Here is a 14,996-nt window from a genome sequence, read left to right on the forward strand (position 1 = left end):
CGTCATGTGACCACGTATCTTTAGAAAAATCACTTTTTATTAAATATGTGATTGAGGGAAATTGGCGAGCACATTTAAAGGAGCAGCAAGTCAGATTCTATCAGCGAGGATTACAGATTACAACCAGCTGAAACTTCTCCTGGTCAGTTCAGTGTTTGTTGTTCAGGAGCTGAGTGATCCAGTCTAACATGACATCAGCTCTAAACTGCTGAATGAAAACCGGCTCACCTCACCCCGCTCTCCCCTGTCGGAGGCTGCCACACACTGGCTCGTCTTTACACACAGGAACACACACTTAAACTGTCTTATATTCATAACTGCTTCATCAACAGTATAAAGAGGTTGTGTAAACATCATTAATGTCGCCCATACAATGAAGAAGAGGAGTAAACAACATTAAACTCTGTTGAACATCCATTTTAATGTGGCCGGTCTGTTCTGCATTAAGCAAACACACAGATTGTAATAATGAGCAGACAGTTATAAATAATATAATTTACTCCAGGCCAAAGAAATAATGTGCTCCATGCATTCAGCTCCTAATGGGACTCCTCACGAAAAACACTGCAGATAACGTAACTGACAATCTGCCAACAGATATAAATAAACTACACAAGCTAAATGTATAACTGGGACACTTACTTATTCCAGAGGGAGGATGTATCCTCATCTCTGAACTGCTCGTCCCACGCTCGTCCCACGCACCATTGTTCTTCTATATCTGACTGTGTTACAAACAGGGACATGAACATTTTGTCACCTGGTAGTCGAGCGTCAGGTCGGGATGATAACGTGTCACTGAGTGGACACCGCTCAGAGTTAATTACAGCAGTAAATGAGATCTGGACAGCTGCCTCTAATTTATATCATCAGCCATACGACTCTTCGCCAACGTCCTGTCACATTCACACAACTGTCTCTGATATGTCAACAAAAATTAAATTACCACAGGAAATGATGTTGTGAAGATGTGTCGTGTGGCCGGTCTGTTTGCTTAATACAGAACAGACCGGCCACATTAAAGACTGAAGATGACACATGACGAAAGTTAAACTTGAAACACATCAGTCGTTCCTGGTCATATAGCGTCTCCTGTGGACAACCCTATACGACCAGGAACGACTGATGTGTTTCAAGTTTAACTTTCATCATGTGTCATCTTCAGTCTTTGGTTTGTAACAGACTGGTTGTTTTGTTCCCTCAGAACGAGTCGTTTATATCTACACCGCCATGTTTTTACAGGAGCCCAGAACGGACAAACCAAACCCTGACTCTAGATAGAGACATTTGTATTTTCCTGTTGGTGGCCACAGTCAGCAACTCCTCTGCAACAAGCCACGTTAGAAAAACATGAAACGTCTTTATTGAGTGTTTTTACCGGTGTAAATCAGCTGCTCTGTTTGTTTCTGAGAGGAAGAGACCTCTGTGGATTCTTTAGATCTCATTAAAAACCTCATCATAAAATAAGCTCAGCACACATTTGCAGGTGCCGGTCAAGCGAGCCATCAAGTCACAAGTCATAGTATGTTATAAAAAATAAATTAAAAATCTTTATGGGAAAACTCTACCATCACTTTTTATTACGAACTATTCTATGACTCTCTTAAAACATGTTTATGACAAAATATAACGACTTTTTGTGACATAAATGACAAGAACTATTTTTAATGATGTTTACGTGGCATATTATACTTTGACTTTTTATGTAATGTTACGCTTGGCGTGTCATAAATTTTTATGGCACACTAAACTTTATATGACATATGACGCTAAAATATACTTTTGGCATACTGCAATATGACTTTTATTTACTATAATTTTACATCATACTATGATACAATATAATTCTTGTATGGCATAGTGCATGATTATTTTTTTTCTGCATTATTATGCTATATTACACCATGACATTGTTTTAATGACATACTATATTTTTTTCGACATACTATACTATGACGTTTTTTTTTTTTTTCCCGACTTTTTTCAACATGCTATACACTTCTTGTTTTATCACTTTTTTCCTACATACTTGACTCTGACGTTTTTTTTTGTTTTTTTTTTCCCCGATGTTTTTAATCATTTTTTCAACATACTATACCATGACTATTTTGTCACTTTTTTCGACATGCTATACTATGGCAGGTTTTTTTTTTTTTTTTTACTTTTCTCGACATGCTATACTATGCCATTTGTATCACTTTTCGACATACTACGTTTTGGGAGTTTTTTTCCGACTTTTTTCAACATACTATACTATGACGTTTTTTTTGTTTTTTTTTTCCCAACTTTTTCGACATGCTATACTATGATGTTTTTAATAATTTTTTCAACATACTATACTATGACATATTTTTTCCCGCCTTTTTCAACATGCTATACTATGACGTTTTTATCACTTTTTTTCCGACATACTCGACTATGACCTTTTTTTTTTTTTTGTGACTTTTTTCGACATGCTATACTATGACGTTTTTATCACTTTTTCCGACATACTCTACTATGACGTTTTTTGACATCCTATACTATGACATTTTCTTTCCCCACTTTTTTCGACATGCTATACTATGACGTTTTTATCACTTTTCGACATACTATACTATGACAGTTTTTTTTCCGACTTTTTTCGACATACTATACTATGACAGTTTTTTTCCGACTTTTTTCGACATGCTATACTATGATCTTTTTATCACTTTTTCCGACATACTCTACTATGACTTTTTTTTTCTGACTTTTTTTGACATCCTATACTATGACATTTTCTTCTCCACTTTTTTCGACATGCTATACTATGACGTTTTTATCACTTTTTGACATACTATACTATGACAGTTTTTTTTTTTTTTCAACTTTTTTCGACATCATATACTATGACATTTTCTTTCCCCACTTTTTTCGACATGCTATACTATGACGTTTTTAATACTTTTTTCGACATGCTATACTATGATGTTTTTAATCATTTTTTCAATGTACTATACTATAACGTTATCACTTTTTTCAACATGCTATACTATGATGTTTTTATCACTTTTTTAGACATGGTATACTATGATGTTTTTATCACTTTTTCAGACATGCTATATTATGACTATCACTTTTTTCGACACACTATACTGACTTTTTTATCACTTTTTTCGACATACTATACTATGACGTTTTTAATAAATTTTTTTCAACATACTATACTATGACGTTTTTATCACTTTTCGACATACTATACTGTGAAGTTTTTATCACTTTTTTCGACATACTGTACTGTGACGTTTTTATTGCTTTTTTCAACATACTATACTGTGACGTTTTTATCACTTTTTTCGCCATACTATACTATGATGTTTTTATCGCTTTTTCGACATACCATACTATGACATTTTTAATAAATTTTTTCAACATACTATACTATGACGTTTTTATCACTTTTCGTCATGCTCTACTATGACTTTCTTTGTATCACTTTTTTCTACATACTATACTATGACGTTTTATCATTTTTTTTGACGTGTTATACTATGACTTTTTTATCACTTTTTTTGGACATACTATACTTTCACGTTTTATCACTTTTTCGACATGCTATACTATGACTATTTTTTTCACTTTTTTCGACATGCTATACTGTGACGTTATCACTTTTTTCTACGTACGATACCAAGACGTTATCACTTTTTTCTACACACTATACTATGACGTTTTATCATTTTTTTTGACGTGTTATACTATGACTTTTTTATCACTTTTTTTGGACATACTATACTCTCACGTTTTATCACTTTTTCGACATGCTATACTATGACTATTTTTTCACTTTTTTTGACATGCTATACTGTGACGTTATCACTTTTTTCTACGTACGATACCAAGACGTTATCACTTTTTTCTACACACTATACTATGATGTTTTTATCACTGTTTTCTACATACTATACTATGACTATTTTGTCACTTTTTTCGACACACTATACTACGATGTTTTTATCACTTTTTCGACATACTATACTATGACGTTTTTAATAAATTTTTTCGACATACTATATTATGATGTTATCACTTTTCGACATACTACTGTATACTTTGACTATTTTATCACTTTCTTCGACATGCTACAGTATACTATGACTATTTTATCACTTTCTTCGACATGCTATACTACGACGTTTTTATCATTTTTTTTCGATGTGTTATACTATGACTTTTTTTTTTTTTAGCACTTTTTTTTGGACATACTATACTTTCACTTTTAATCACTTTTTTCGACATGCTATACTATGATGTTTTATCATTTTTTTCGACATGTTATACTATGACTTTTTTATCACTTGTTTTGGACATACTATACTTTCACTTTAAATCACTTTTTTCGACATGCTATACTATGACGTTTTTATCAGTTATTTCGACATACTATGCTATGTTTTTATCACTTTTTTCGACATATGATACTATGACTATTTTATCACTTTTTTCGACATATACTGACTTTTTTATCACTTTTTTACATATGCTATACTATGACTATTTTATCACTTTTTTAGACATATACTATGACTTTTTTATCACTTTTTTCATCATGCTATACTATGACTATTTTATCGCTTTTTTCGTCATGCTATACTATGACTATTATATTCACGTTATATTTATATTCATATTCATACTGCGACCACTCTTCCCATCTCTCAAGTATACAAGAAACCAAGGTTTAACAATAATTTCAATGGTTTATTGAAAAGAGTTGACAGTAGGTGAGTAAACTAAAGTACAACTTAAATTTAACCACTGAAATAACAGACAAAAACAAATGACCATCTCAACTTAGCTGCTGCTTACATTTACTTGCATTATTGTTATCTGCACAATCATACACCTCACAGCTGCATAAGAATGTGTGTGTATCGACAAACTGCAACTTTGTGTGATGCCACAACATGTTATTATTATACAGAGTTATATTCACCAATTAAGTAAGAGCTGTGAGAATAACCTGTCTGAATACTGGCTCATATGGAAATGCAGCATTATATGTCACAGAATCTAAAGAAGAAGAAAAAGTCTCCTCTCGTCGTTTCCTCGAGGTATATGTAATGAATTGGAGATCCTTCATGATGGCCAAAGGTGAACAATTTCAGGGTGACTGGAAAAGAGAATAAGTGAGAAAACATAAATTAACATGATAACTTTTTTGATAACATTTCAGACAACATACTATACTATGACTTTTTTCATGATTTTGATCGACATGCTATACTATGACTTTTTTCATGATTTTGATCGACATGATATAATATGACTTTTTTCATGATCCTAATCAACATGCTATACTATGACTTTTTTCATGATTTTGGACGACATGCTATACTGTGACTTTTTTCATGATTTTGATCGACATGCTATACTATGACTTTTTTCATGATTTTGGACGACATGCTATACTATGTTTTTTTTTTTTTTCATGATTTTGATCGACATGCTATACTATGACTTTATTTCATGATTTTTGATTGACAGACTATACTATGACTTTTTTCATGATTTTGGACGACATGCTGTACTATGACTATTTTTTTCATGATTTTGAACGACATGCTATACTGTGACTTTTTTCATGATTTTGATCGACATGCTATACTATGACTTTTTTTCATGATTTTGGACGACATACTATACTGTGACTTTTTTCATGATTTTGATCGACATGCTATACTATGACTTTTTTTCATGATTTTGGACGACATGTTATACTATGCCTTTTTTTCAGGATTTCGGACGGCATGCTATACTATGACTTTTTTCATGATTTTGGACGACATGCTATACTATGACTTTTTTCATGATTTCGGACAACATACTATACTATGCCTTTTTTCATGATTTTGATCGACATGATATACTATGACTTTTTTCATGATTTTGGACGACATGCTATACCATGACTTTTTTCCTGATTTTGATCGACAGACTATACTATGACTTTTTTCATGATTTTGGACGACATGCTATACTATGACTTTTTCATGATTTTGATTGACATGCTATACTATGACTTTTTTTATGATTTTGATCGACAGACTATACTATGACTTTATTTCATGATTTTGATCGACAGACTATGACTTTTTTCATGATTTTGGACGACATGCTATACTATGACTTTTTTCATGATTTTGGACGACATGCTATACTATGACTTTTTTTATGATTTTGATCGACAGACTATGACTTTTTCATGATTTTGGACGACATGCTATACTATTAATTTTTTTCATGATTTTGATCGACATGATATAATATGACTTTTTTCATGATCCTAATCAACATGCTATACTATGACTTTTTTCATGATTTTGGACGACATGCTATACTGTGACTTTTTTCATGATTTTGATCGACATGCTATACTATGACTTTTTTCATGATTTTGGACGACATGCTATACTATGTTTTTTTTTTTTTCATGATTTTGATCGACATGCTATACTATGACTTTATTTCATGATTTTTGATTGACAGACTATACTATGACTTTTTTCATGATTTTGGACGACATGCTGTACTATGACTATTTTTTTCATGATTTTGAACGACATGCTATACTGTGACTTTTTTCATGATTTTGATCGACATGCTATACTATGACTTTTTTTCATGATTTTGATCGACATGCTATACTATGACTTTATTTCATGATTTTTGATCGACAGACTATACTATGACTTTTTTCATGATTTCGGACAACATACTATACTATGCCTTTTTTCATGATTTTGGACGACATGTTATACTATGCCTTTTTTTCAGGATTTCGGACGGCATGCTATACTATGACTTTTTTCATGATTTTGGACGACATACTATACTATGCCTTTTTTCATGATTTTGATCGACATGATATACTATGACTTTTTTCATGATTTTGGACGACATGCTATACCATGACTTTTTTCCTGATTTTGATCGACAGACTATACTATGACTTTATTTCATGATTTTGATCGACAGACTATGACTTTTTTCATGATTTTGGACGACATGCTATACTATGACTTTTTCATGATTTTGATCGACATGCTATACTATGACTTTTTTTATGATTTTGATTGACATGCTATACTATGACTTTTTTTATGATTTTGATCGACAGACTATACTATGACTTTATTTCATGATTTTGATCGACAGACTATGACTTTTTTCATGATTTTGGACGACATGCTATACTATGACTTTTTTCATGATTTTGGACGACATGCTATACTATGACTTTTTTTATGATTTTGATCGACACACTATGACTTTTTCATGATTTTGGACGACATGCTATACTATTAATTTTTTTCATGATTTTGATCGACATGATATAATATGACTTTTTTCATGATCCTAATCAACATGCTATACTATGACTTTTTTCATGATTTTGGACGACATGCTATACTATGTTTTTTTTTTTTTTTCATGATTTTGATCGACATGCTATACTATGACTTTATTTCATGATTTTTGATTGACAGACTATACTATGACTTTTTTCATGATTTTGGACGACATGCTGTACTATGACTATTTTTTTCATGATTTTGAACGACATGCTATACTGTGACTTTTTTCATGATTTTGAACGACATGCTATACTGTGACTTTTTTCATGATTTTGATCGACATGCTATACTATGACTTTTTTTCATGATTTTGGATGACATACTATACTGTGACTTTTTTCATGATTTTGATCGACATGCTATACTATGACTTTATTTCATGATTTTGATCGACAGACTATGACTTTTTTCATGATTTTGGACGACATGCTATACTATGACTTTTTCATGATTTTGATTGACATGCTATACTATGACTTTTTTTATGATTTTGATCGACAGACTATGACTTTTTCATGATTTTGGACGACATGCTATACTATTAATTTTTTTCATGATTTTGATCGACATGATATAATATGACTTTTTTCATGATCCTAATCAACATGCTATACTATGACTTTTTTCATGATTTTGGACGACATGCTATACTGTGACTTTTTTCATGATTTTGATCGACATGCTATACTATGACTTTTTTCATGATTTTGGACGACATGCTATACTATGTTTTTTTTTTTTTTTCATGATTTTGATCGACATGCTATACTATGACTTTATTTCATGATTTTTGATTGACAGACTATACTATGACTTTTTTCATGATTTTGGACGACATGCTATACTATGACTTTTTCATGATTTTGATTGACATGCTATACTATGACTTTTTTTATGATTTTGATCGACAGACTATGACTTTTTTCATGATTTTGGACGACATGCTATACTATGACTTTTTTCATGATTTTGGACGACATGCTATACTATGACTTTTTTTATGATTTTGATCGACAGACTATGACTTTTTCATGATTTTGGACGACATGCTATACTATTAATTTTTTTCATGATTTTGATCGACATGATATAATATGACTTTTTTCATGATCCTAATCAACATGCTATACTATGACTTTTTTCATGATTTTGGACGACATGCTATACTATGACTTTTTTCATGATTTTGGACGACATGCTATACTATGTTTTTTTTTTTCATGATTTTGATCGACATGCTATACTATGACTTTATTTCATGATTTTTGATTGACAGACTATACTATGACTTTTTTCATGATTTTGGACGACATGCTATACTGTGACTTTTTTCATGATTTTGATCGACATGCTATACTATGACTTTTTTTCATGATTTTGATCGACATGCTATACTATGACTTTATTTCATGATTTTTGATCGACAGACTATACTATGGCTTTTTTCATGATTTTGGACGACATACTGTACTATGACTTTTTTTTCATGATTTTGAATGACATGCTATACTATGACTTTTTTCATGATTTTGGACGACATGCTATACTATGACTTTCTTTTCATGATTTTTGACAACATGCTATACTATGACTTTTTTTTCATGATTTTGGACGACATGCTATACTATGACTTTATTTCATGATTTTTGATTGACAGACTATACTATGACTTTTTTCATGATTATGGACGACATGCTGTACTATGACTATTTTTTTCATGATTTTGAACGACATGCTATACTGTGACTTTTTTCATGATTTTGATCGACATGCTATACTATGACTTTTTTTCATGATTTTGGACGACATACTATACTGTGACTTTTTTCATGATTTTGATCGACATGCTATACTATGACTTTATTTCATGATTTTGATCGACAGACTATGACTTTTTTCATGATTTTGGACGACATGCTATACTATGACTTTTTCATGATTTTGATTGACATGCTATACTATGACTTTTTTTATGATTTTGATCGACAGACTATGACTTTTTCATGATTTTGGACGACATGCTATACTATTAATTTTTTTCATGATTTTGATCGACATGATATAATATGACTTTTTTCATGATCCTAATCAACATGCTATACTATGACTTTTTTCATGATTTTGGACGACATGCTATACTATGACTTTTTTCATGATTTTGGACGACATGCTATACTATTTTTTTTTTTTCATGATTTTGATCGACATGCTATACTATGACTTTTTTTCATGATTTTGATCGACATGCTATACTATGACTTTATTTCATGATTTTTGATCGACAGACTATACTATGGCTTTTTTCATGATTTTGGACGACATACTGTACTATGACTTTTTTTTCATGATTTTGAATGACATGCTATACTATGACTTTTTTCATGATTTTGGACGACATGCTATACTATGACTTTCTTTTCATGATTTTTGACAACATGCTATACTATGACTTTTTTTTCATGATTTTGGACGACATGCTATACTATGACTTTATTTCATGATTTCGGACAACATACTGTACTATGACTTTTTTTTCATGATTTTGAACGACATGCTATACTATGACTTTTTTCATGATTTTGGACGACATGCTATACTATGACTATTTTCATGATTTTGGACGACATGCTATACTATGACTTTTTTTCATGATTTTGGACGACATACTATACTATGACTTTTTTCATGATTTTGATCGACATGCTATACTGTGACTTTTTTCATGATTTTTGATCGACAGACTGTACTATGACTTTTTTCATGATTTTGATCGACATGCTATACTATGTTTTTTTTTCATGATTTTTGATCGACATGCTCTACTATGACTTTATTTCATGATTTTTGATCGACAGACTATACTATGACTTTCTTCATGATTTTGGACGACATGCTATACTATGTTTTTTTTTTCATGATTTTTGATCGACATGCTATACTATGACTTTATTTCATGATTTTTGATCGACAGACTATACTATGACTTCTTTCATTAGATTTTGGACGACATGCTGTACTATGACTATTTTTTTCATGATTTTGATCGACATGCTATGCTATGTTTTTTTTTTTCATGATTTTGATCGACATGCTATACTATGACTTTATTTCATGATTTTTGATCGACAGACTATACTATGGCTTTTTTCATGATTTTGGACGACATACTGTACTATGACTTTTTTTTCATGATTTTGAATGACATGCTATACTATGACTTTTTTCATGATTTTGGACGACATGCTATACTATGACTTTCTTTTCATGATTTTTTACAACATGCTATACTATGACTTTTTTTTCATGATTTTGGACGACATGCTATACTATGACTTTTTTCATGATTTCGGACAACATACTGTACTATGACTTTTTTCATGATTTTGGACGACATGCTATACTATGACTATTTTCATGATTTTGGACGACATGCTATACTATGACTTTTTTTCATGATTTTGGACGACATACTATACTATGACTTTTTTCATGATTTTGATCGACATGCTATACTGTGACTTTTTTCATGATTTTTGATCGACAGACTGTACTATGACTTTTTTCATGATTTTCATCGACATGCTATACTATGTTTTTTCTTCATGATTTTTGATCGACATGCTCTACTATGACTTTATTTCATGATTTTTGATCGACAGACTATACTATGACTTTTTTCATGATTTTGGACGACATGCTATACTATGTTTTTTTTTTTCATGATTTTTGATCGACATGCTATACTATGACTTTATTTCATGATTTTTGATCGACAGACTATACTATGACTTCTTTCATTAGATTTTGGACGACATGCTGTACTATGACTATTTTTTTCATGATTTTGATCGACATGCTATGCTATGTTTTGTTTTTTTTTCATGATTTTGATCGACATGCTATACTATGACTTTATTTCATGATTTTTGATCGACAGACTATACTATGACTTTTTTCATGATTTTGGACGACATACTGTACTATGACTTTTTTTTTTCATGATTTTGAACGACATGCTATACTATGACTTTTTTCATGATTTTGGACGACATGCTATACTATGATTTTTTTCATGATTTCGGACAACATACTATACTATGACTTTTTTCATGATTTTGATCGATATGCTATACTATGACTTTATTTCATGATTTTGGACGACATACTATACTATGACTTTTTTCATGATTTTGATGGACATGCTATACTATGACTTTATTTCATGATTTCGGACAACATGCTATACTATGACTATTTTCATGATTTTGGACGACATGCTATACTATGACTTTTTTTTCATGATTTTTGATCGACAGACTATACTATGACTTTTTTCATGATTTTGGACGACATGCTATACTGTGACTTTTTTCATGATTTTGATCGACATGCTATACTATGACTTTTTTTCATGATTTTGATCGACATGCTATACTATGACTTTATTTCATGATTTTTGATCGACAGACTATACTATGGCTTTTTTCATGATTTTGGACGACATACTGTACTATGACTTTTTTTTCATGATTTTGAATGACATGCTATACTATGACTTTTTTCATGATTTTGGACGACATGCTATACTATGACTTTCTTTTCATGATTTTTGACAACATGCTATACTATGACTTTTTTTTCATGATTTTGGACGACATGCTATACTATGACTTTATTTCATGATTTTTGATTGACAGACTATACTATGACTTTTTTCATGATTATGGACGACATGCTGTACTATGACTATTTTTTTCATGATTTTGAACGACATGCTATACTGTGACTTTTTTCATGATTTTGATCGACATGCTATACTATGACTTTTTTTCATGATTTTGGACGACATACTATACTGTGACTTTTTTCATGATTTTGATCGACATGCTATACTATGACTTTATTTCATGATTTTGATCGACAGACTATGACTTTTTTCATGATTTTGGACGACATGCTATACTATGACTTTTTCATGATTTTGATTGACATGCTATACTATGACTTTTTTTATGATTTTGATCGACAGACTATGACTTTTTCATGATTTTGGACGACATGCTATACTATTAATTTTTTTCATGATTTTGATCGACATGATATAATATGACTTTTTTCATGATCCTAATCAACATGCTATACTATGACTTTTTTCATGATTTTGGACGACATGCTATACTATGACTTTTTTCATGATTTTGGACGACATGCTATACTATTTTTTTTTTTTCATGATTTTGATCGACATGCTATACTATGACTTTTTTTCATGATTTTGATCGACATGCTATACTATGACTTTATTTCATGATTTTTGATCGACAGACTATACTATGGCTTTTTTCATGATTTTGGACGACATACTGTACTATGACTTTTTTTTCATGATTTTGAATGACATGCTATACTATGACTTTTTTCATGATTTTGGACGACATGCTATACTATGACTTTCTTTTCATGATTTTTGACAACATGCTATACTATGACTTTTTTTTCATGATTTTGGACGACATGCTATACTATGACTTTATTTCATGATTTCGGACAACATACTGTACTATGACTTTTTTTTCATGATTTTGAACGACATGCTATACTATGACTTTTTTCATGATTTTGGACGACATGCTATACTATGACTATTTTCATGATTTTGGACGACATGCTATACTATGACTTTTTTTCATGATTTTGGACGACATACTATACTATGACTTTTTTCATGATTTTGATCGACATGCTATACTGTGACTTTTTTCATGATTTTTGATCGACAGACTGTACTATGACTTTTTTCATGATTTTGATCGACATGCTATACTATGTTTTTTTTTCATGATTTTTGATCGACATGCTCTACTATGACTTTATTTCATGATTTTTGATCGACAGACTATACTATGACTTTCTTCATGATTTTGGACGACATGCTATACTATGTTTTTTTTTTCATGATTTTTGATCGACATGCTATACTATGACTTTATTTCATGATTTTTGATCGACAGACTATACTATGACTTCTTTCATTAGATTTTGGACGACATGCTGTACTATGACTATTTTTTTCATGATTTTGATCGACATGCTATGCTATGTTTTTTTTTTTCATGATTTTGATCGACATGCTATACTATGACTTTATTTCATGATTTTTGATCGACAGACTATACTATGGCTTTTTTCATGATTTTGGACGACATACTGTACTATGACTTTTTTTTCATGATTTTGAATGACATGCTATACTATGACTTTTTTCATGATTTTGGACGACATGCTATACTATGACTTTCTTTTCATGATTTTTTACAACATGCTATACTATGACTTTTTTTTCATGATTTTGGACGACATGCTATACTATGACTTTTTTCATGATTTCGGACAACATACTGTACTATGACTTTTTTCATGATTTTGGACGACATGCTATACTATGACTATTTTCATGATTTTGGACGACATGCTATACTATGACTTTTTTTCATGATTTTGGACGACATACTATACTATGACTTTTTTCATGATTTTGATCGACATGCTATACTGTGACTTTTTTCATGATTTTTGATCGACAGACTGTACTATGACTTTTTTCATGATTTTCATCGACATGCTATACTATGTTTTTTCTTCATGATTTTTGATCGACATGCTCTACTATGACTTTATTTCATGATTTTTGATCGACAGACTATACTATGACTTTTTTCATGATTTTGGACGACATGCTATACTATGTTTTTTTTTTCATGATTTTTGATCGACATGCTATACTATGACTTTATTTCATGATTTTTGATCGACAGACTATACTATGACTTCTTTCATTAGATTTTGGACGACATGCTGTACTATGACTATTTTTTTCATGATTTTGATCGACATGCTATGCTATGTTTTGTTTTTTTTTCATGATTTTGATCGACATGCTATACTATGACTTTATTTCATGATTTTTGATCGACAGACTATACTATGACTTTTTTCATGATTTTGGACGACATACTGTACTATGACTTTTTTTTTTCATGATTTTGAACGACATGCTATACTATGACTTTTTTCATGATTTTGGACGACATGCTATACTATGATTTTTTTCATGATTTCGGACAACATACTATACTATGACTTTTTTCATGATTTTGATCGATATGCTATACTATGACTTTATTTCATGATTTTGGACGACATACTATACTATGACTTTTTTCATGATTTTGATGGACATGCTATACTATGACTTTATTTCATGATTTCGGACAACATGCTATACTATGACTATTTTCATGATTTTGGACGACATGCTATACTATGACTTTTTTTTCATGATTTTTGATCGACAGACTGTACTATGACTTTTTTCATGATTTTGGACGACATGCTATACTATGACTTTTCTTTCATGATTTTGAACGACATACCATACCATGACTTTTTTTCATGATTTTGGACGACATGCTATACTATGACTTTCTTTTTTTTTTTTCATGATTTCAGACAACATGCTATACTATGACTTTTCTTTCATGATTTTGAACGACATGCTATACTATGACTTTATTTCATGATTTTTGATCGACAGACTATACTGACTTTTTTCATGAT

At 30.8% G+C, this 14,996-nt stretch overlaps 1 protein-coding gene and 1 long non-coding RNA gene across 6 annotated transcripts in view; one reads left to right on the top strand and one right to left on the bottom strand.

Moving 5' to 3' along the window:
• The window catches only part of gfra4a (GDNF family receptor alpha 4a), a 273,372-nt gene that overhangs the window by 230,836 nt on the left and 27,540 nt on the right, over window positions 1–14,996 (top strand). The window lies entirely within an intron of this gene.
• The window catches only part of LOC117267195 (uncharacterized), a 49,279-nt gene continuing 38,984 nt past the window's right edge, over window positions 4,702–14,996 (bottom strand). For all 5 annotated transcript variants that reach the window (XR_013493427.1, XR_004502539.2, XR_004502536.2 and 2 more), the window contains one exon: window positions 4,702–5,134. This is a non-coding gene — a long non-coding RNA (uncharacterized LOC117267195). The remainder of the gene's footprint in view (window positions 5,135–14,996) is intronic.

The sequence above is a fragment of the Epinephelus lanceolatus genome, chromosome 15 (assembly GCF_041903045.1).
Source record: "Epinephelus lanceolatus isolate andai-2023 chromosome 15, ASM4190304v1, whole genome shotgun sequence".
Taxonomy (NCBI): Eukaryota; Metazoa; Chordata; class Actinopteri; order Perciformes; family Serranidae; genus Epinephelus; species Epinephelus lanceolatus.